This window comes from Aquarana catesbeiana, linkage group LG10, assembly GCF_042186555.1.
Source record: "Aquarana catesbeiana isolate 2022-GZ linkage group LG10, ASM4218655v1, whole genome shotgun sequence".
NCBI lineage: Eukaryota > Metazoa > Chordata > Amphibia > Anura > Ranidae > Aquarana > Aquarana catesbeiana.
In genome coordinates, this window is record NC_133333.1 from 132,975,362 (window position 1) to 132,997,726 (window position 22,365).

Here is a 22,365-nt window from a genome sequence, read left to right on the forward strand (position 1 = left end):
GCCGCACCCTCAAGGTGTCGCCTACCTATATAATATGTCAAAAAGGGTGAAGCAATACTAACATATGGGGATTGGATACCCCCAAAAACGTTAGAGTAAAAATAAAAAAAGGGGGAGAAGGAGAGGATGGGAGCTCACGGTATAGAGATTGAATGACAAACTTGAAATAAAAACCTGTAATAGCTCAACCAACCCTGTGGTAGCACATATCTATGGAACTTCACTCATACAAACATGACTTGCAAAAAAGATTTATTGGTGTCAAAAATAAGAAAAAGACATTAAAAAACATCATACATACATTAGCATTGAAGCTATAAAAACAAAAGGACCATCTCTGGACAGGTGGTGAAATTCCACCCAAGTTGCAGGAGTGGTAGAAATACTGTAGAACAGCTGGGATGATATCCCCAGGTCTAAACAACCTATGAAGAGTGACCCAAGTATTAAATCAAGGTAAAACTGATACTCAAAAAGGGAGGATGAATGAACCAAACCACAAAAGTGGAAGCTATAAGATGATATCAATGGTTCTCCAGATCTGCATTGGAAAAAATGTGGACAAGTAGATGATTGTGTTAGAGTGGAAGGTAGCTGTAAAGAAATGGGGGAGCATTGCTAGGTTACAGTGGTCAAGAGGAGGTGTGAAAATGGTAATGAATATAAGTGTTCAATAAAATAATGTATGGCTCACTGGAACAATAAGAACATAGTCCTCCTTGACCTCCCTCTGATTGGTACAGTGAGAGGCAATCACACAACAATCAAAGTTGTCACAGCAGGCGACCCTGCTTCTTCCACCCGGGCCGGGCCCCCGTCCCTTTGATCTTCACTAGTATGCACTGGGGCATGGCTGGGCTCGAAAACGACCTCTCGCGGCTACAAGTATTTTGTCCAGGACTAAAAAAAGTCCAAGCAGGCGGCTCCGACTGGCCCCCTTCCTCGGCCGGGCCCTCTGACCATGGTCAGTCCACCCCTGGAGAGGATATTGGCTCAGGTTAGGCTGCTCACAACAGGTCTACCCTCCAGTGGGTACCCAGCAGGTAACTAGAAAAAACATGCCCCAATGGAAGGAGTGCCAGACTAAACTAAAAAACTACACTAAAAAAAACAGCCAAAGCATTTTGGAGGCCAGAAACTCCCTCTTCATAGGAACAGCAGTTAAAACAAGAACCTTGAATGGATTTAAAATAGAGCTTTCCTGTGAGAATCCATGTAGGGCAGCTGCTGGACTAGTAGAGATACTTAACAGCAGCATCTGTGTGAGCAATCAAGATGCATGAGCTATTTTGAGTCCATTCAAGGTTCCTATTTTAACTGAAGCCTGAAAGGGGGGTTCTGATCCACAAAAATCATTGGCTGTTTTTTAGCATAAACCAATAAAATAATATGGATTCTTTTATCCTTTGGTGTATTATTACTTTAAGCCACAAATTTTCAGAGTCAACCAAAACAGGGAAACTAAATAAGGATAAAATAATCATGGAAGGGCCACAGAAGAATATCTAATTAATAATTTATTTTCTATGAACATAATAACCCAGATAGCAAGGGTAACTTGCCACAAATTTGTGGCAGTGTTGAACTGTAAGTCTGTGTCAGGTCACCTGAGTCCAGGTGACAGATGCACTCCGTAGGAGTCAGGAGTGCACCGCTAAGGTAGTGGACCCTAGGACTGACTGCTGCGGATTGAACTCTGGGAGGTTCAGGAAGCAGGTCTACTGGAGCATCAACAGAAATCCCACTGGGAGCTAGAGCATAGATTCCCCAGGGCACAGAGTCTAAGAGCCAGCAGGTATTCACCAGAGCCTCTAGTGGTGAGGATGGACTGCGCTGCAGTCTGGCTCCAGGTCGCGGCCCCCAGGGTCTCACAGCTCACGCTCGCAGTAGACTACAGGAAAAAGAGGAAGGAAGCAGCAGGCTGGAACAACAAGGATAGTAAAGGGTTAGGCCAAGGTCGGGGCGAATAGCAGACAAGGATAAACATAGAACACGCCAAAGGTCAGGGTCACAAGCAGACAGGGATAGTTGACAACAGGCCAAGATCGGAATCAGATGTAGGAGACACAGCAAGTAGCACATGAAAACTAAACACACAATGGTTGATCAGCAAGGTTGGCTTGCAATGCACAGGTTAATAAAGTGTTCCTAATTAGAGGCAGAGGTGGAGCTATGCTGAGGGAAGATTATTTAAGCAGTCAGGTGAGGGTGGCTGGCCTCTAAAGGTGAACACATGGAGGAGAGGTAAGCTGACAGAGAAAGATTACTGCATAACCATGGCAGTCTGTTAACTTGCTTCACATTTTTACTGGCAAGTTGTACACTTGCAGAGCACTTAAAGCACAAGTTCTAGTTGACACTTTTTCAATTTGTAGCAAATTTGCATGGCAAGTCTCTAGCAAGAGCAAAGTTGCAGTGGTGAGTCTACAGCATGAGTTTTCCAAGTCTACAGCATGAAAATTCAGCCACAGTGACCCCTGTGGTGGGATGACTATTACACAACATAACTAAACCAGAGCTTGCAGCAGACTTGCAGAATGTTTGCAAATAAAGTTGATTTGGAGTCATGCAATGTGGACTTGCTGCAATTGTGCAACAATCTTGTGAAGTCATTTTCAAACTTGCAGCACAATTGCTTGCTGTCTGGGAAAGTATCGGCTGTACTGCAAGATATCCATAGTAACAATTACAGTATATACATCAAGGACGACTTACTATAATACAGTATTTAGCATGTGTAGGTTGTAGCAGCTGCACTTTTTCCTACATGTAAGCGAATGTGTCAGTGCTCATAGTATTCAGTAATACTACAAGCCTTTGTGAAGTGCAGATTCCCACTACACCCTCAGTATATGAATACCATGGTGTATAGAAATGTTTTGTATTCATACTAGTCTTCAAATATCCTAAATATATACACTGATGAACTTGTGTGTCTTAGGTGATGCATTAGTATACACAATTTATATAGGGGGACAATGTTGTGTATGCCTATATGATTACAGTATTTACAATGGGCCCCCTGGGGAATGCAAATAATACAATTTACTATAGACCCCCTGGGGAACAATGTTCTAAGTATTTGCTTAAATGATGTTATACATTTAATTGAAAACAGCAGAGTAAAAATATATTGTAGTTAACAATGGATTTAACAAGGATAATCATGTGAACATGTGACCTGAGCACCATCATATTGAAGAGCAATAAAACTTTTATTACTCCCTGGGACCAATTACAGTGCATATGCATTCACCAACTTTTTATGGCATTGTATGCCTCTAAGCACTGTTTGCTTCTGAATTGTCTATATAATAAACCACATTGAATTTTCCAAAAAGTACAGTTCTTTCTGTGAAAAACACATTTCCTTTTTCCCTATGTCTCTACAATTCTTTGTCTTTACAGGTATTTACGGTAAATCTTTGTTTAAGGTCACTTTCACACTGGCTTTGAGATGCGTCAAAAACAAGTGTATTCAACGCTCCTGCACTGCCTGCCACCATGCTAGGTAATGAAAACAATAGCACACAGAAGGGAGAGTATACACCTGCATGTTAGTGTTGCTTCACTTTGCATTTTGTCAAAATTTTAGGCCATGTTGCACTGTCTGGGCTTTGCCGCAGCCTCCATTGAATTTGTGCACCAAAAATGCACCTATACAGTTTTTGACGCCCTTAGAGTGTATTTTGGAAGCATTAACTTCCCTTAGTGAAAAAACCTGAAAACCAAAAATGGCGTTTGGGCAACGTTTATTAGGTGCCATGATGCATGTAATTAAGCCCAACAAGAGGCTTGATCTGGTAACACAGGGGCATATGGAAAATAATTAGCATAAACGTATATTTGCTGATGATGTCCTGATATTCTTAACCTCACCCCTAATATCAGCACTGAACCTAATGAACACCTTCTCCAAATTTGAACAAGTGTCTGGCCTCATAATAAACCCGAAAAAATCGAAAGCTTTAAACATATCCTTGTGTCAGAAACCATGAAATCAGACTGAGACAGAAGTACAGTTAAAACACACTTGTTTAATAATAAAAGTAAATAGAACAAACATAGTCAAAACATAGCCAAAGTTCAGGAACCGGAACGGATAGTTAGACAAGCCAAATGTCAGGTAGCCGAAGATGAGCGTGATAAAACAGCAAGCAGGATCTGGAGCCAGAAGAGATGTCAGCCAAGCAAGTCTTTAACAGGAATGCAGGAGATAGTCTCTGTGATGTTGACCAAGGTGAAGGCAGAGATCCTCTGGGATGGACGGCTTAAGTAGGCAGGACTGAGGAGCAGGATATCATCAACAGCTGAGTAACTGTGGAGAGATAGGAGCTGGCAATTAGCCGACAGCTGAACTGCCGGCTCAGAGAAGGAAGGGCTGAGCCCAGCCCTGACAATATCCCCTCCTCAACGACCCCTTCCCTTCAGAGGACTACCAGGCTTGAGAGGAAAATGTCTATAGAAATCACAGAGGAGGTCAGGGGCATGTACATCCAAGGATGAGACCCAAGAGCGTTCCTCTGGACCGTATCCTTTCCAATGCACCAGGTACTGTATGCGCCCACGGAATCTATGGGAGTCAACAATGGACTGTACTTCATACTCCTCATGGTCCACAACCTGTACAGGGTGACAATGTGGCACCGAGGTGGTAAAGCGGTTGCAGACCAAAGGTTTTAATAAGGAGACATAAAAAACATTCAAAATACACATATTAGAGAGAAGGTTTAATGCGTAAGCCACTGGGTTAATCCTTTTCAAAGAATATGGAAAGGCCCAATAAGCCGAGGTGCGAACATCAGTGAGGGAACACAAAGTCGGAGGTTGTGAGAAGACAGCAAGACCCTGTCCCCAACCTGGTAGGAAGGCACAGGCAGGCGTCTGCAGTCAACATGGAGTCTGTACCTATCATTAGCATGTCAAAAAGCCTCCTGGACTTGTGCCCAAGGGAAATGAAGACCACGGAGATGCTCCTCTAATGCAGGAATACCCTGCGGAACAAATGAGTCAGGCAACATGGGAGGTTAGAAACCATAATTTGCCATAAACGGGGACAATTGGGAAGCAGAATTCAAGGCACTGTTGTGAGCAAACTCTGTCCACGGTAATAGGTCTAACCAGTTGTTATGATGGTCAGAAATATAGCAACATAGGAACTGCTCCAAGGACTGGTTGGCTTGTTCCGTAGCCCCATTAGACTGAGGGTGAAACGCAGAGGAGAAAGCAAGCTGAATTCCAAACTGTGCACAAAAGACTAACTGAAAGAAATCCTGTGAGCCACAATGGTCCTGTGCCCTACATATACTACCTCCAGCTGCGTGCACTGATCACGTTCCATATGCCGTGCAAAAGAATTAATTTAAAAATCATGCGCTGCGCTTGAGTATCCCAAAAATACATCCAACTATGTGCATGTCAATCAAATAATACAATAATATTATACATAAAGTGCAATTAGTCAAAATGTCATATCAATATTTAAATTAAAAAATAAAGTGTATAAGTAAACAAGTGCTAATTACTCCATAAAATACATATAAGGTGCCTTAATAAATCAAAAAAGTGCTTAGTGCTCCATATAAGGCATCCTGCCTATCTTAATAAATAATTAAAAGGACAAGTGAAAAAAGTTCCATATAGCACTCCAAATCGGTGCGTGCAAATAGAGCCTGGCACTAGAGTGTCTGCAATCTATGGCAAAATGGCCACGATCGCCTTATATAAACCTGTAGAGCATCCGTCCAATCATATACCCTGATGAAGACACGTGATCCCTGTGTCGAAGACACGTAGGGGAGGGGCCAGGACGAAGAGACCAACACGGACTTCACACTAGCGCTGTCCCATCATAGCATACCGCACCATACATCCAGTGGATTTTTATCTTGGCATTTGAAAGCTGTTATAGAATGGTGCACTGACGCACCAGTGCCATGTGAGTACCCCAGTGTGGGGAGCGTTCTTAGACAATAAAGTACTTGACTATATTACACTATATTTTTTCACTTTCATTTACATATATGGAGCCACATTGTTTCTAGCTGGAGGAGTGCATCTGATACTAAGACTGAGCCCGGGGGTGGCTCCAAAGCGTGTTTTGACTTAGGGTAGCAGCTGGGTCACACGCTCTGAGGTGAGCAAATTAGCTTAAGGGGGCCACGGAGGTGCCTGCATGGTTTGCAGCACTCAGGATGTCTTCAGCATGATGATTGATTGATATCACAGCTGGATACCACTTGCACGCATTGATTTGTTATCACTGTTGGACATTATTTGCAAGCACTGATTTGGAGTGCTATACCGAACTTTTTTCACGTGTCCTTTTAATTATTTATTAAGATAGGCAGGATGCCTTATATGGAGCACTAAGCACTTTTTTGATTTATAAAGGCACCTTATATGTATTTTATGGAGTAATTAGCACTTGTTTACTTATACACTTTTTGTTTAATTTAAATATTGATTTTCACATTTTGACTATGTGTACAAAAGACTTGCCAGAACCTGGACACAACCTGACTACCCCTGTCCGAGACCATCACCCTGGGTAGCCCATGTAAGAAAAAGATCTCCTGAGCAAAATGGAAGCCAGTTCCTTAGAAGTGGGCAACTTCTTAAGTGGAGTACAATGACACATCTTTGAAAACTGGTCAACCACCATAAGGATAACTGTGTTGCCCTGGGAGTTCGGTAACTCCACAATGAAATCCATTGACAGGTGGGCCCAGGGCCTCTCTCCATAGGGTATGGGTTGTAGGAGGCCCACTGGAAGGTGTCGTGGAGTCTTACTCTGAGCACACACGGATCCAGCAGCTACGAAGGCGGTTACATCAGCACGTAGACTAGGCCACCAGAATTGTTGGGAAATGGCCCAAAAGAGTTGATTCTTCCCAGGGTGGCCGGCAGCCTTGGGAGAATGGTAAGTCTGGAGCACGGCAGTGCGGAGATTCTCTGGGACAAAGCAGCGGTCACAAGGTTTCTCAGGAAGAGCATGGACCTGAGCAGCAAGAATTTTGTCACCCAAAGGAGAAGTGAGACTGGTGCGAACCGTAGCCAGAATAAGATCAGGAGGAATCACAGGAACCGGAACCGACTCCATCTTGGAAGTGGAGGAAAATTGTCGTGACAAAGCATCAACCCTTACATTCTTAGTACCGGGTAAGAACTAGGCAATGTAATTGAAACCAGACAGGAAAAGAGCCCATTTCGCCCTTCTGGGAGAGAGGCGTTTAACCTCAGAAAAGAATGTGAGATTCTTATGGTCAGTAAGAATGAGAGCCAGCACAGTGGTACCTTTGAGGAGATGTCTCCATTCTTTCAAGGCTAAAATGATCGCCAACAGCTCTCTGTCACCAATTGCACTCCGCAGGTGACAATTTCTTGGAAAAGTAGCCACAAGGATGCAAATCGCTCTCTGAGGTAGGACGTTGAGACAGAAGGGCCCCAACACCAGTCTCAGAAGCATCAACCTCAAGGATAAAAGGTAACATAGGATCAGGATGTGCCAACACAGGAGACTCTCAAACGGACTCTGGAGACCAACTCTGTGGGTTACCGTCCTTTCTGGTGATATCAATCAGGGGCTCGACCAGAGACGAGAAGTTACGAATAAACTTCCGATAATAGTTGGCAAAGCCCAGGAAACACTGCAGAGGAGGTAAACCCTTGGGTCAGGGCCACTGTAGGACTGCTGAAATTTTCTCTGGGTTCATCGAAAAACCAGCAGTGGAAATTACATAACCCAGGAATTTAACCTGTTCACGATGGAACTCGCATTTCTCCAATTTACAATAGAGATTGTTCTCTCTGAGTTTCTGAAGCACACGACAGACATCTGTGTGGTGGCTCTCTAGGGACTTGGAAAATATGAGGATATCATCGAGATAAACCACCACACATAACTGCAACAAATCTCGGAGGACATTGTTAATAAATTCCTGGAAAACTGCTGGGGCGTTACAAAGGCCAAAAGACATTATGTGGTACTCATAATGGCCTGTTCTGGTATTAAAGGCAGTTTTCCACTCGTCGCCCTCCTTAATCCTCACAAGATTGTATGCCTCTCTCAAATCAAGCTTCGTGAAAACCGTTGCTCCCTTTAGGCGGTCAAATAACTTTGTAACCAACAGAATCGGATAGGCATGCTTAATCTTGAAATGATTGAGACCCCTATAATCAATACAAGGTCTCAGTTCACTACTCTTCTTCTTCACAAAGAAGAAACCAGCACCAGCAGGAGACGAGGATTTGCGGATGAAACCTCGAGAAAGTGCGCCTGCAACATACTCCTCCATGGCCTTATCCCCCAAGACCACGAGGGGGTATGGCACCAGGTTGAAGATCAATTGTGCAATCATACGGCCGGTGTGGAGGCAAACTGCCGGCTTGACCTTTGTCAAAGACATCGCTAAAATCGCGGTACTCCTCTGTCAGGGAGGAGAGTGAAGAGGTGTGCACGACTTTGGCTACCTTCTGGAAGCATGTCTAACTGCATTGTTGTGACCAGGAGAGAACCTCAGCACGGAGCCAATGGAATGAGGGGTTGTGCCTCTGTAACCAAGGATAACCAATAACCAGCGGAAACTCAGGTGAGGAAATAACTTGGAATTGGATTATCTCATGGACAGCGGAACAGTCTCATGAGTCACATGGGCAGGTTGTAGAGGTCTCCCGTCAAAAGCCTCAATGGCAAGTGGAGTGTCACACAGCTGCAGCGGAATTGAGCACTTCGATACAAAGGCAGCATCAATAAATAGGCCTGCAGCCCCAGAGTCGATTAGAGTCTGTATCTCGACGGACGACTCAGCCCAAGAAAGAGTGACCAAAACCAGGGGCTTATCCTTCAGGATAACTGGGGATGAAACAACGCCACCTAAGGTCTGTCCATGACAGGACCTCAAGGTTCAGGCGATCCCTGGACGGGTAGGACAAGACTTCCTTGTCCTAAGTGACCTGCCTGGGCACAATAAAGGCACAATCTCTCCCTCCTCCTAAAGGTTCTCTCATCCGCAGAGAGACGTGTGAAACTCAAGTGCATGGGTTCACCTTCACTGACCCACTCAGTACCAGGATGCCTGGGAGGTGAGGGAGGCATGGGTGGGACTGCAAAGCTTGGAGACAAACGTACAGGAGGCTTCCGCAAGCGCTCCTTAAAAGAGAGTCTGGAGTCAATAAGGATGGCAAATGTAATCAACTTCTCCAGCTCAGTGGGTACAGTGGGGCAAAAAAGTATTTAGTCAGCAACCAATTGTGCAAGTTCTCCCACTTAAAAAGATGAGAGAGGCCTGTAATTGTCATCATAGGTATACCTCAACCATAAGAGACAAAATGTGGAAACAAATCCAGACAATCACATTGTCTGATTTTTGAAAGAATTTATTTGCAAATTATGGTGGAAAATAAGTATTTTGTCACCTACAAACAAGCAAGATTTCTGGCTCTTACAGACCTGTATCTTCTTCTTTAAGAGGCTCCTCTGTCCTCCACTCATTACCTGTATTAATGGCACCTGTTTTAACTTGTTATCAGTATATAACGTGTATTCCTCCAGATGCACCCGCAGATCTTTGTCACGCTTGGTGAATCTGGGAGAAGGCGTGCCAAGCCCATATTCATCATACCAATTGCTGATCTGAAGATCAAGCTGACTGAGCTCAGATTCATATTGTTTACACAATATGGAAATCATTTCAAAGGAGCACATTTGAAGATTGTGCTCCCAAGATTGTTTTAGGGAATCATTAATTTTCCTAAGATTAGGGAAAATTTGGATCCTCAGGCCCCATGGGACTATACTGTTCTGTGAATATTTTTCAAAATACGCCTTATGCCAATAAGTGCGTACCTTCTTTTCAAGAAGGCGCTGCAATCTCATAAACGCATGGTCAAGATCATCATCAGAGATATTGGCCTCTGTTTTAGACGACCGAATCTTTGTCATCGGACCCTCAAAGGCCTCACCACAGAAATCCACCATATTGATTTGCTACTAATGAATTAGAGTTCTCTAGGATAATATGATCAAAAGGTTTCTCAAAATTGAAGGGAAAAAGGAAGATACATAGAAAAAAACATTTTTTTGTTACAAAATGATACAAACAACAAAAGCGTATATAAAACAGAATCTCTTAGTAGCTAAAGGGACAGACCACCACAAATGGCGTATTAAAACACCTGGCATATTAAAACACTTCTGACGGCGGACAATACTGTTTAGAAATTTCTAAAATCTTATCCAGAAATTACACACAGATGTGCTCCCTCTATGAGGAACCGTTTAGTTCACAGCCACCATGTGGTTAGAAGCCCAATGGACTATTCCGCTGTAGGCACCTTTCCATGTGGTGGGTGTGACATTTGTCCCTTTATTTCAAATTCGAGAGACGTTGTACTTCCGAATGGCCAGATTCATTGCACTAAACACAGAGTCACGTGTAAAACAGTCGGAGTGGTATATCTGGCCCTGTGCCTATGTGGCTGCTTCTACATTGGGAAGACGAAGCATCCGTTCCTTAAACATATTAAAGACCACATTACACCACTGAATAAACATCTAACCACAACTGCCTTGAACAGACATATCGCTAGACAACACAACTACGATCCAGATGTAGTTCGCTTTGCTGCACTCGAGCATGTACCTTTGCATGCTCGAGGTGGTAACATCGACATCACTTTGCTCCAATTAGAGACTAGATGGATACACAGTTTGGACGCTATTAAATTTCCTGGGTTAAATGAATATATTAGCTTTCAATCCTTTCTCTGATTCAGATATAAATTCAAATTAAACTCTATTTGGCTATTTTTGCGTTCCATGTGTTTATCTATCTTTGGTCTCCATATTATCTGACGTCTACTTGCATTAGGCTCTTATTCCTTTGTTTCCTTCTCCTCCGCATTTTGCGCCATAGTTGCTTCTCTGTCCCTCTTACAATCCTAGGGACCAATTTATTTCGAGCTATATTGTGGGATTAATGTTCTTTATTTACATTATTTTTGCTACATGTAACTTACATATTTTTTGCTAAACTGTATTTATATTAATGAAATATATATTTTATTTTTCTAATTTATATATTTAGGTTAATTTGGACCCAAAGTATCAGTTATGTATTTTATTATTTATAAATTCCATGCTTTGTTTATTCTTATGTGTTCTTTTCTTTGAGCGATTGAATACACGGATTCACCGTCAGGTATATGCAGTAGTATTACCTGACTACTTGACTGCCTGTCTTTCTGTTCCCTATTGCTGCTCCATATTCCCTGTTCCCGGTTCCAGACTGTCCCATCTGCCCTGTTCTTCGCAGACTTGGGCGTTTCCTGGCAATCTGGGGGCCTTGTCCCTTTACAGCCTTTGGCTGCATGGACACCCAAGGGCTGATTGCTATCCACAGTCAGCCCACCCCTTCGGCCTGTGCCTGTGCCGCTCATCCGCTCAAATGTACATCGGCCTCTTTTACTTTCCTCCCTGGATAAGCGGAGTGTTTTTGTTTTCCTCCCCTCACTCATTGGTAGGCCCGTGCCTTGACCGCACCCTATTTGGCTATCGTCACTGGGTTTTTCACCATGTGATATGGGTCGCGCTTGGCATTCTGGGCATTGTAGGCAACCAACCACGGACACTGCGCATGTGCCCGGGCTGTCCGTTGTCCACTCCTGATTGGCTAATGAGCTACGCCGATTGGGCGGGGGGTTTAAAAGGCTGCTACATGTTTTTTATTCAATTGCTGACTTTGTTGTGCGCTGTGACTTGGCTAGTCTTGAACAAGGTAAAATTGGTTCCTTCATATACCCCTTATCCTGCTGGAGTTCTTACCTCCCCTTTCCTTATTTTATCTATACATGTGTCATGGTTATGCAATAGTTTTATCTGTCAGCTTACCTGTCTCCATGTGTTCATCTCTAAAGACCAGCTGACTCTCACCTGACTGCTTTTATAAACTCTCCTCTAGCATGGCTCTACCCCAGCTCCTTTCAGGGAACCCTATATTAATCTGTGTTCTGCAAGCCAGCAGTGCTGATCAACTATTGTGTGTTAGCTTTCATGTGTACTTGCTGTGTTTCCTGTGTCTGATTCCAGTTACCGACTTTGGCCTGTTCTCGACACTATCCTGTCTGCACGTGACCCTGACCTTTGGCGTGTCCCCGACTATCCCTGTTTGCCTGTGACCCTGAACCTTGGCGTGAACTCTGTTGTCCTTGTCTGCTTGTGGCCCTGACCTTGGCTTATTCCTTTACTATCTATATCCTCCTGTTTCCTACTGTGGGTGTGAGCTGGGGAACCCTGGGGGTCACGACCTGGAGCCAGTTGCAGCCCAGTCCATCCTCACCACTAGAGGCTTTGGTGAACACCTGCTGGCTCTTAGACTCCGCGCCCCAGGGAATCTTACGCTCTAACCCCGGTGGGATCCGTGCTGGTGTTCCAGCGGCCCTGCCTTCCTTACCACCCTGACTCCAATCCGCAGCAGTCAGCCATAGTTTCGACTACCTTGCAGTGCACTCCTGATCCCTACAGTGTGCATCTGTCACCTAGCCCCAAGGTGACCTGACAGTTTGATCAGCCATGGACCCGGCTGATGTGCCGCTACCCGCAGATGATCCGTTACAGGGCTTAGTTCGCAGACTTGAGACCCAGGAATCGCATCAGACCCAAGTGATGCGATTCCTTCAGGATTTGGCATCCCGTTTTGAACAGGTTCAGGCCTCATTAGGACCCCTGGTTCAACAACCTCAACCGCTATCTGCTGCTGCACCTATCGCACCAGTTGCAGCCACACATTCATTACAACTGCCAGCTCCGGCCCATTTCTCTGGGGACTCCAAGGCTTGCAGGGGGTTCCTTAGCCAGTGCACAATTCATTTTGAACTTCAGCACCAAAACTTCCTGTCCGATTGGGCGAAAGTAGTGTATATTATATCGCTTCTTATCGCAGATAGCAGCAGTCCGGCGAGGCGCTAGCTTGGGCTGCCCCTCTGTGGGAACTGAATGATCCAGTGGTTTCTAGCCTGTCTGATTTCTTGAAACTTTTTCAGAATATCTTCAAGGAACCGAGTCATGTCTCCTCAGCGGCTGGCGCTCTTTTACGTCTCCATCAAGAGTACGCTTCTGTGAGACAGTATGCTCTTCAATTCCGTATCCTCACAGCTGAATTGAGCTGGAATAATAAGGCCCTAGTTGCAACCTTTTTACATGGCCTCTCTGATAGAGTGAAGGATAAATTAGCAGGAAGCTCCCTTCCTGATGATCTGGACGGTGTCATCACCTTGTGTAACCAGATCGATATTCCCTTTCAGGAGAGGGCCCTGGAAAAAAGACGCCAGCACTCCCCGTTCCTTAGGCAGCCTGAGCTCCCAGTCCCTTCTCTTCAATCCGAGGAGCACCCCCTGCCCGCTGAGGAACCTATGCAGCTGGGCTGGACCAAGTTGTCTCCTGAAGAACACGCTAGGCGCAGAACTCTGGACCTGTGCCTCTATTGTGGGGCCAAAGGTCATTTTCGTGACACTTGTTCTCTTCGTCCGGAAAAACGATCGGGGCTAATACATCTGGAAGGTGGAGTATTAGACCCTGAAGTATCGCCTTCTCGTCTTCTTCTTTCTGTGTTCCTTCATGTCGGCGCTTCCTCTCGTTCGGTCTCGGCACATCTGGATTCCGGAGCCGCTGGAAATTTCATGGATTGAGAAACTGCATCTTCCATGAGACTTACCCTTTTACCTCTTTCAACGCCATTGGTGGTCTTGGCAATTGATGGCACTGTTCTCCCAGGGGGTCCTATCCGCTTCCAGACCCTCCCTGTTAAGATGTGGGTAGGGACACTCCACCAGGAGTGGATATCCTTCCTTGTCTTACCTAAGGCTTCATCTCCTATCATATTAGGTCTTCCTTGGTTATGGTTCCATTCTCCACACATTGACTTGACTGCTGGACGGATCTGGCTTGGGGTTCCTCCTGTTCCTCTTCCTGCCTACTCAAGGTTACCCCAAAAGAGAAACTTCCTGTTGCCACCATCCCAGTATCTTCTGCTCTTCCCGCTGCATATAGCGATTTTTGGAATGTCTCCTGCAATAGTCGGGCTGAGGCACTCTCTGGGTCATGTGGCACTCTGGATGAGGAGCCCACCTGTGAACTTGAGCTGATCATTTACTCCAGTTTGCATGGTCATTTACCTTTGCCTGTTCCTGGACCCCCTTGGACACACACCCAAGCTGACTTGTCTACCAGTTCCACAGTGGCTACGCCAGTGATGCGATTCTGGTGGTCGCTGCACCTGGCAATGCTGTTCAGTCGGCCCCTGCACCAGTTCAGCCTATGCCCAGTGAAGCTATCCAGCTTGATTTCTTTGACACATCACTTTCTAACCAACCTGGTCTCAGGGATCCACCGACTTCTTCCCAGTCTGATGATCCTGTGCTGGATGTCCAGCTCATCTTTATTATTATTATTATTATTATTATTATTATTATACAGGATTTATATAGCGCAGCGCTTTACAATATAAAAGGGAGACAATACAGTTATAATACAATAAAATACAAAAGGATTAAGAGGGCCCTGCTCAGAAGAGCTTACAATCTAATAAGGTGGGGCAGGTGGTACAAAAGATTGTAACTGTGGTGAATGAGCTGGTGGAAGTGGTAGGAGATTAGTTGGAGACGTGATAGGCTTCCCTTGAAGAGATGAGTTTTCAGGGATCGCCTGAAGGTAGCAAGAGTAGGGGATAGCTGGATAGATGGAGGTAGCGAGTTCCAGAGGATGGGAGAGGCTCTGGAGAAATCCTGGAGATGAGCATGGGGGGAGGAGATGAGAGAGCTTGAAAGCAGGAGGTCTTCAGAAGAGCGGAGAGGTCGATTTGGGTGATATTTGGAGAAAAGATTAGTGATGTAGCTCGGGGCAGAGTTGTGAATGGCTTTGTATGTTGTGGTTAGTATTTTGAATTTAATTCGCTGGGTGATTGGGAGCCAGTGTAGGGATTGGAGTAGAGGGTTGGCAGACACTGAGCGGTTGGTAAGGTGGATAAGTCTGGCAGCAGCATTCATGATAGACTGAAGAGGGGATAGCCTATGGAGAGGTAAGCCAATGAAAAGGGAGTTGCAATAGTCAAGGCGAGAGATAACAAGGGAGTGAATGAGGAGCTTGGTGGTTTCATTTGTTAAAAAGGGGCGAATTTTAGAGATGTTACGGAGGTGAATTCTACAAACTTTTGAAAACGATTGAATTTGAGGCTGAAATGACAAGTCAGAGTCTAGGATTACACCTAGTACCCTGGCGTGAGGGGAGGGACTGATGGTTGCATTGTTGATTTTGATGGAAAAGTCATGGAGGGGGGCACGGGCGGGGTGGGGGGGGGAATATTAATAGCTCAGTTTAGAGAGATTTAGTTTAAGGAAGTGGTGTGACATCCATGCTGATATGTCAGTTAGTAAGTTAGTAATGCGAGAGGAGACTGAAGGAGTGAGGTGAGGAGTAGACAGATAGATTTGGGTGTCATCAGCGTATAAATGGTATTGGAAGCCGTGGGCAGTTATTAAGTGACCAAGGGAGGAGGTGTAGATAGAGAAGAGAAGGGGTCCAAGAACCGAGCCTTGGGCGACCCCCACAGAAAGGGGCAATGGAGAGGAGGAGACAGAGTTGTAGGTGACACTGAAGGAGCGCTGTGATAAATAGGCAGAGAACCAGGATAGAGCAGAATCTCGGAGGCCAAGGGAATGTAGTTTATTGAGAAGGAGCGGGTGGTCAACAGTATCAAAGGCCGCAGAGAGGTCAAGTAGTAGGAGTATAGAGTACTGGCTGTTGGTTTTAGCAGTTAGTAAATCGTTAGTGAGTTTTAATAAGGCAGTTTCCATGGAGTGCTGTGAGCGAAAGCGAGACTGTAAGGGGTCAAGAAGGTTATTTTCATTGAGGTAGGAGCTAAGACAGTTGTAGACTAAGCGTTCTAGAAGTTTAGAGGTGAATGGGAGCAATAAGATGGGTCTTAAGTTGTTCAGGTCGGTAGGGTCCAGTGAGGGCTTTTTAAGAATGGGCGTGATCTGCGCATGTTTTAGAGGGGAGGGGAAGATGCCACAAGAGAGGGAGAGATTGAAGATGTGGGTGAGGGAGCATAGGATAAAAGAAGAGGCTGACCGTAGTAGTTGTGAGGGAACAGGATCCAAGGGACAATTGGTTAGGTGGGCATCCGAGAAAATTTTTGTAACCTCTTCAGTAGTAGCCAATTCAAAAGAGGAGAGTGTTGAATGTGCTGCTAGGCAAGGTATGTTGGGTGGGGAAGACGTACGCACAGTGGAGATGTCCTCACGAATTGCATCGATCTTGTCTTTTAAGTGATTGGCAATTTCTTGGGCAGTGAGTGAGTTAGTGGGTAGAGGGGGGTGGTGGACGAAGCAGAGAGTTAAAGGTTGAGAAGAGCCGATGGGGACTGGATGACAAGGAATTAATAAGAGAGACAAAGTAGGCTTGTTTGGCAGCATGGAGGCACGAATTGTATTTTAGAAGGGCAGATTTATATAGGGTGAAGTCTTGCAGGCATTTGGTTTTACGCCACAGTCGTTCAAGAGCACGGCAATGTCTCTTGAGATTTCTAGTGTTGTCAGTTTGCCAGGGTTGTAACGGTTGGGGCCTGATTCTGCGTGTGGTTAGAGGAGCAAGTACATCTAGTGATGATGAGAGTGAACTGTTGTAGACAGAGGTGGCCAGGTCAGGACAGGACAGGGGAGAGATTATGTCATATAAATGGTCAGTAGGTGGTTTAGAGAAGGGTTAAAGTGGCGAAGGTTTCTACAAGTAATTGTTTGCTGCTTGGAAGGATGGGTGGTTGGAGGCAAGGATACAGTGAAAGTAATGAGGTTGTGATCAAAGAGAGGAAAAGGGGTGTTGGTGAGGTTGCCAGGGTTGCAGAGATGGGAGAATACAAGGTCAAGGGTATTACCATTGGAGTGAGTGGAAGTATGTGTCCATTGGGTTAGGTCAAAAGATGAGGTTAAGTCACAAAGTTTAGCTGTAGTTGGGCTGTTAACATTGACAGGAATGTTAAAGTCACCAAGAATAATAGTGGGTATTTCAGAGGAGAGAAAGTAGGGTAGCCAGGCAGCAAAGTCATCAAGAAAGCACGATACCGGTCCTGGAGGCCTATAAATTGCTGCAATCCTCAGAGAAATGGGAGAAAACAGACAAATACAGTGCATCTCAAAAGAAGAGAGGGATAGAGAGGGAGGGACAGGAAGGACTTGGATGGTGCTTTGTGGGGATAGAAGGAGGCCAACTCCACCTCCTTTCTGTCTGTTGCGTCTGGGGGAGTGAGTCCAATGGAGACCACCATGGGAGAGGGCAGCAGGAGAAGGTCAAAATTTTGAAGCCAGGTTTCTGTTATGGCGAGTATGTTCAAGCCATGAGAGATGAAGAGGTCATGTACAAATGTTAGCTTGTTAGAGATGGAGCGGGCGTTCCAAAGGGCGCATGAGATTGGTGGGGTGCTTTGAGGAAGCAGGGGGATAGAAATTAAACTGAGTGTATTGCGGTGGTTGCCAGAGGGGGAGGGGTATTGGATATGTGGCTTGCATTTGGAAAATGGTGGACCAGGATTAGGAGAAATGTCACCTGAGACTAGGAGAAAGAGGAGGGCGAGGAAGGCAAGGTGGGAGTGGGATGTGCATGAGCGCATGTGTCTAGTGGCCCTGGTGTTTATGTCAGCATGTGGGTGCAGCAAATGCAGGAGACGATGGGTGCCATAGTAGGGCGAGGGTAAGAGTTAGGGTGATATGTGCATGCTGCAGGGGAGAGAGGAGGGGTAGAGTAAAGATGATTTGAGGATAGAAGACACCAATATGAGAAGGAAGAGAATAAGGAGCATGTTAGTGGATAGAGAGTGGGAAACTAACCTAATATAAAATAAATGTCAAAGCTGGTTTGCTTGTCGTCTTGCAGAGTGGAGCAGAGTTATTGTTGTTGTTCATGCAGCTTTAGTTATCCTGCTTTCGTTAAACTGCGTCAGTGAAACTGCGCATCACTCGTGACAGAGCCGCTTAGGACAGAGCCATGATGTCTGCGCCTTGCCCCTGTCTGCGCCACCCCATAAGCTGCCATAAATTTATAGGGAGACTAAACTGGGATGCATTTCTCAGTTGGTCATTATTGGGTCTGATGTGAGACACCTGAATATGGGGAGGAGATGGCCAGTACCAGACCAGACCAGCTACAGACACAGGCTAGAGTCGAAAAGCTAATTAATCTTTAAGGGTCTGGGGGACCCTGCTCAGACTCCTGATGATCTTCTTATGCCTTTACCCATACCTAAGAAGCCTTTAGCCCTCAATAAGTCCTCTCGTCCTCTCCCTACCTCGGTTTCGGTCTCTGAGGATAATCTTAAGTACGAGGTTAGTCAAGTTCTTGATTCTCAGCGCCATAGAGGCATTCTTCAGTACCTCTTACATTGGGAAGGGTTTGGTCCTGAGGAGAGGTCTTGGATCACTGCATCTGAGATCTTTGCGCCTCGTCTGTTGAGGAGGTTTCATCTGGAGTTTCCCTTTAAGCCAGGGCCCAGGCGGGAGAGGGGGAGGCCTCATAAGAGGGGGGATACTGTCATGGTTATGCAATAGTTTTGTCTATCAGCTTACCTGTCTCCATGTGTTCATCTCTAAAGACCAGCTGACTCTCACCTGACTGCTTTTATAAACTCTCCTCTAAGCATGGCTCCACCCCAGCTCCTATCAGGGAACCCTATATTAACCTGTGTTCTGCAAGCCAGCAGTGCTGATCAACTATTGTGTGTTAGCTTTCATGTGTACTTGCTGTGTTTCCTGCGTCTGATTCCAGTTACTGACTTTGGCCTGTTCTCGACCATTCCTGTCTGCTCGTGACCCTGACCTTTGGCGTGTCCCCGACTATACCTGTTTGCCTGTGACCCTGAACCTTTCCATGAACTCTGTTGTCCTTATCTGCTTGTGGCCCCAAACCTTGGCTTACTCCCGTACTATCCCTATCCTCCTGTTTCCTACTGTGGGTGTGAGCTGGGGAACCCTGGGGGTCGCGACCTGGAGCCAGTTGCAGCCCAGTCCATCCTCACCACTAGAGGCTCTGGTGAACACCTGCTGGCTCTTAGACTCCACGCCCCAGGAAATCTTACGCTCTAACCCCGGGATCCGTGCTGGTGTTCCAGCGGCCCTGCCTTCCTTACCACCCTGACTCCCATCCGCAGCAGTCAGCCATAGGGTCCACTACCTTGCGGTGCACTCCTGATCCCTTCAGTGTGCATCTGTCACCTAGCCTCAAGGTGACCTGACAAGATGTTTATTGTATAGTTATTATGCTGATTGTGGGTTTCCATTGAACTTAGATCTAGGTGATTGAGCCCATTGGAACTTCTTGACAGCATATTGTGGTTTCTGTTTCCAGCTTTCCACACTGCCTGATCTGGATTCTATTGATTCTATTGTGCATTCAGCTGCCCTCACTGGCGATTGCTACGTTAGGGTAAGCGTTTGTCTTTTCACATTCCTAAGTTTCTTGTGAGCTATATATAGGGCATTTTTTTGAAAGTACCAGAAATATCTATATTTATGCCATTAATATTATGCACCTTATTGTTGTTTCAGTCTCTTTGTTTTCCTTCATCATTTTTGGTCCCAACATACTCAAGTACAACATATTGACCTGCCCAGTGCACTTTTTCGCTTTTTTCACTTATTTAGTTTTGGTTAGGGATGAGCCGAACACCCCCCAATTCGGTTCGCACCAGAACCTGCGAACGGACCGAAAATTCGCACGAACGTTACAACCCCATTGACGTCTATGGGACTCGAACGTTCAAAATCAAAAGTGCTCATTTTAAAGGCTAATTTGCATGGTATTGTCCTAAAAAGGATTTGGGGACCCGGGTCCTACCCCAGGGGACATGTATCAATGCAAAAAAAACTTTTAAAAACGTCCGTTTTTTCAGGGGCAGTGATTTTAATGATGGTTAAATGATGGTTAAAGTAAAAAAAAAAAGTGAAATATTCCTTTAAATATCGTACCTGGGGGGTGTCTATAGTATGCCTGTAAAGTGGCGCGTGTTTCCTGTGTTTAGAACAGTCCCTGCACCAAATGTCATTTTTAAAGGAAAAAATATCATTTAAAACGGCTTGCGGGTTTAATGTAGTGTTGGGTCCTGGCAATATGGATGAAAATCAGTGAGGCAAATGGCATGGGTACCCCCCAGTCCATTACCAGGCCCTTTGGGTCTTGTATGGATATTAAGGGGAACCTCGCACCCAAATTAAAATAAGGAAAGGTGTGGGGCCACAAGGCTCTATATACTCTGAACAGCAGTATACAGGCGGTGCAAACAAGACAGGGACTGTAGGTTTGTTGTTAAGTAGAATCTGTTTGTCATTTTGAACGGGTACATTTTTAATGTGTTTAGCTCCAGCCAAAAAATCTTTTTTAAGCTTTTTGGAAAACATAGGGAAGGGTTATCACCCCTGTGACATTTGTTTTGCTGTCTTTCCTCCTCTTTAGAAGATTTCACCTCACTTTTTGTCCCAATGACAAATGTTTTTTGAAAATGTGGGTTTTTTTGTGGAACGGGGATTGGAAAGCATCAGTGGAAAGGAGAAATGTTTTTCCCATATTAACTCTTACAGGAGAGAATTTCCCTTCCTAGGGGTAGATTTCATCTCACTTCCTGTTGTCTCCTTCCGTTTGCAAGTAGGAGTCGTTTGTAAGTTAGATGTTTGAAAGTAGGGGCCTGCCCTAAATACTCAGCATAAATTTGGCCCTTAGGTGTGGTTGTGGCCACAACAACGTAAGCCCTCACAGGGCCCTGCTGTGAAATATTAGATCAAGAATTGTAATTACATGCCCCTGTTGAACAGGGGCAGAAAAACTGGGCCTTTGGTGGTGGTGGTGGTGGTGCTGGTGCCACAACACTGTAAGTCCTCACTCGCTCTTGGTGGGTGCAGAAATGGGCCCTGCTGTGAAATATTAGATCAAGAATTGTAATTACATGCCCCTGTTGAACAGGGGCAGAAAAATTGGGCCTTTGGTGGTGGTGGTGGTGGTGCTGGTGCCACAACACTGCAACCCCTCACAGACACTCTAGTTGGAACGCAGGAACGAGCCCTGCTGCAAAGTATTGCATCAAAAATTGTAATTACACGCCCCTGTTAAACAGGGGCAGAAAAATTGGGCCTTAGGCACTGGTGCTGGTGCTACAACATTGCAACCCCTCACAGACACTCTAGTTGGAACGCAGGAATGAGTCCTGCTGCAAAGTATTGCATCAAAAATTGTAATTACACGCCCCTGTTAAACAGGGGCAGAAAAATTGGGCCTTAGGCACTGGTGCTGGTGCTACAACACTGCAACCACTCACAGACACTCTAGTTGGAACGCAGGAACGAGCCCTGCTGCAAAGTATTGCATCAAAAATTGTAATTACACGCCCCTGTTAAACAGGGGCAGAAAAATTGGGCCTTAGGCACTGGTGCTGGTGCTACAACACTGCAACCCCTCACAGACACTCTAGTTGGAACGCAGGAACGAGCCCTGCTGCAAAGTATTGCATCAAAAATTGTAATTACACGCCCCTGTTAAACAGGGGCAGAAAAATTGGGCCTTAGGCACTGGTGCTGGTGCTACAACACTGCAACCCCTCACAAACACTCTAGTTGGAACGCAGGAACGAGCCCTGCTGCAAAGTATTGCATCAAAAATTGTAATTACACGCCCCTGTTAAACAGGGGCAGAAAAATTGGGCCTTAGGCACTGGTGCTGGTGCCACAACACTGCAACCCCTCACAGACACTCTAGTTGGAACGCAGGAACGAGCCCTGCTGCAAAGTATTGCATCAAAAATTGTAATTACACGCCCCTGTTAAACAGGGGCTGAAAAATTGTGCCTTAGGCATTGGTAGTGGCGCCCAGAACCAAAAGTGTTCTTTCAAGCTATCAGCGTGATGATTGAGGAGGAAGAGGATAATTACTCAGGGATAGTCACTCAGCATCAGCATAGGCAGTGTTTGAAGGGATCTGAGATTTTTAAAAAAATTATTCGGTTACATCAGCATCAGGTGCTTGGTAGCTGGTGGTGATCCAAGACTGATTCATTTTTATGAAGGTCAGTCGATCGACCAAGTCGGTGGACAGACGCACCCTGTGATCGGTTACAAAGCCTCCAGCAGCACTGAATGTGCGTTCCGAAAGAACGCTGGATGCAGGACAGGCCAGTAGCTCAATTGCATACTGTGCAAGCTCTGGCCAGTGATCCATCCTCAAGACCCAGTAACCCAGAGGATTTTCGGTGGGAAAGGTGTCCAAGTCTGATCTTGCCCCTAGGTATTCCTGCACCATGTAAAACAGACGCTGGCGATGGTTGCTGGAACCGATCA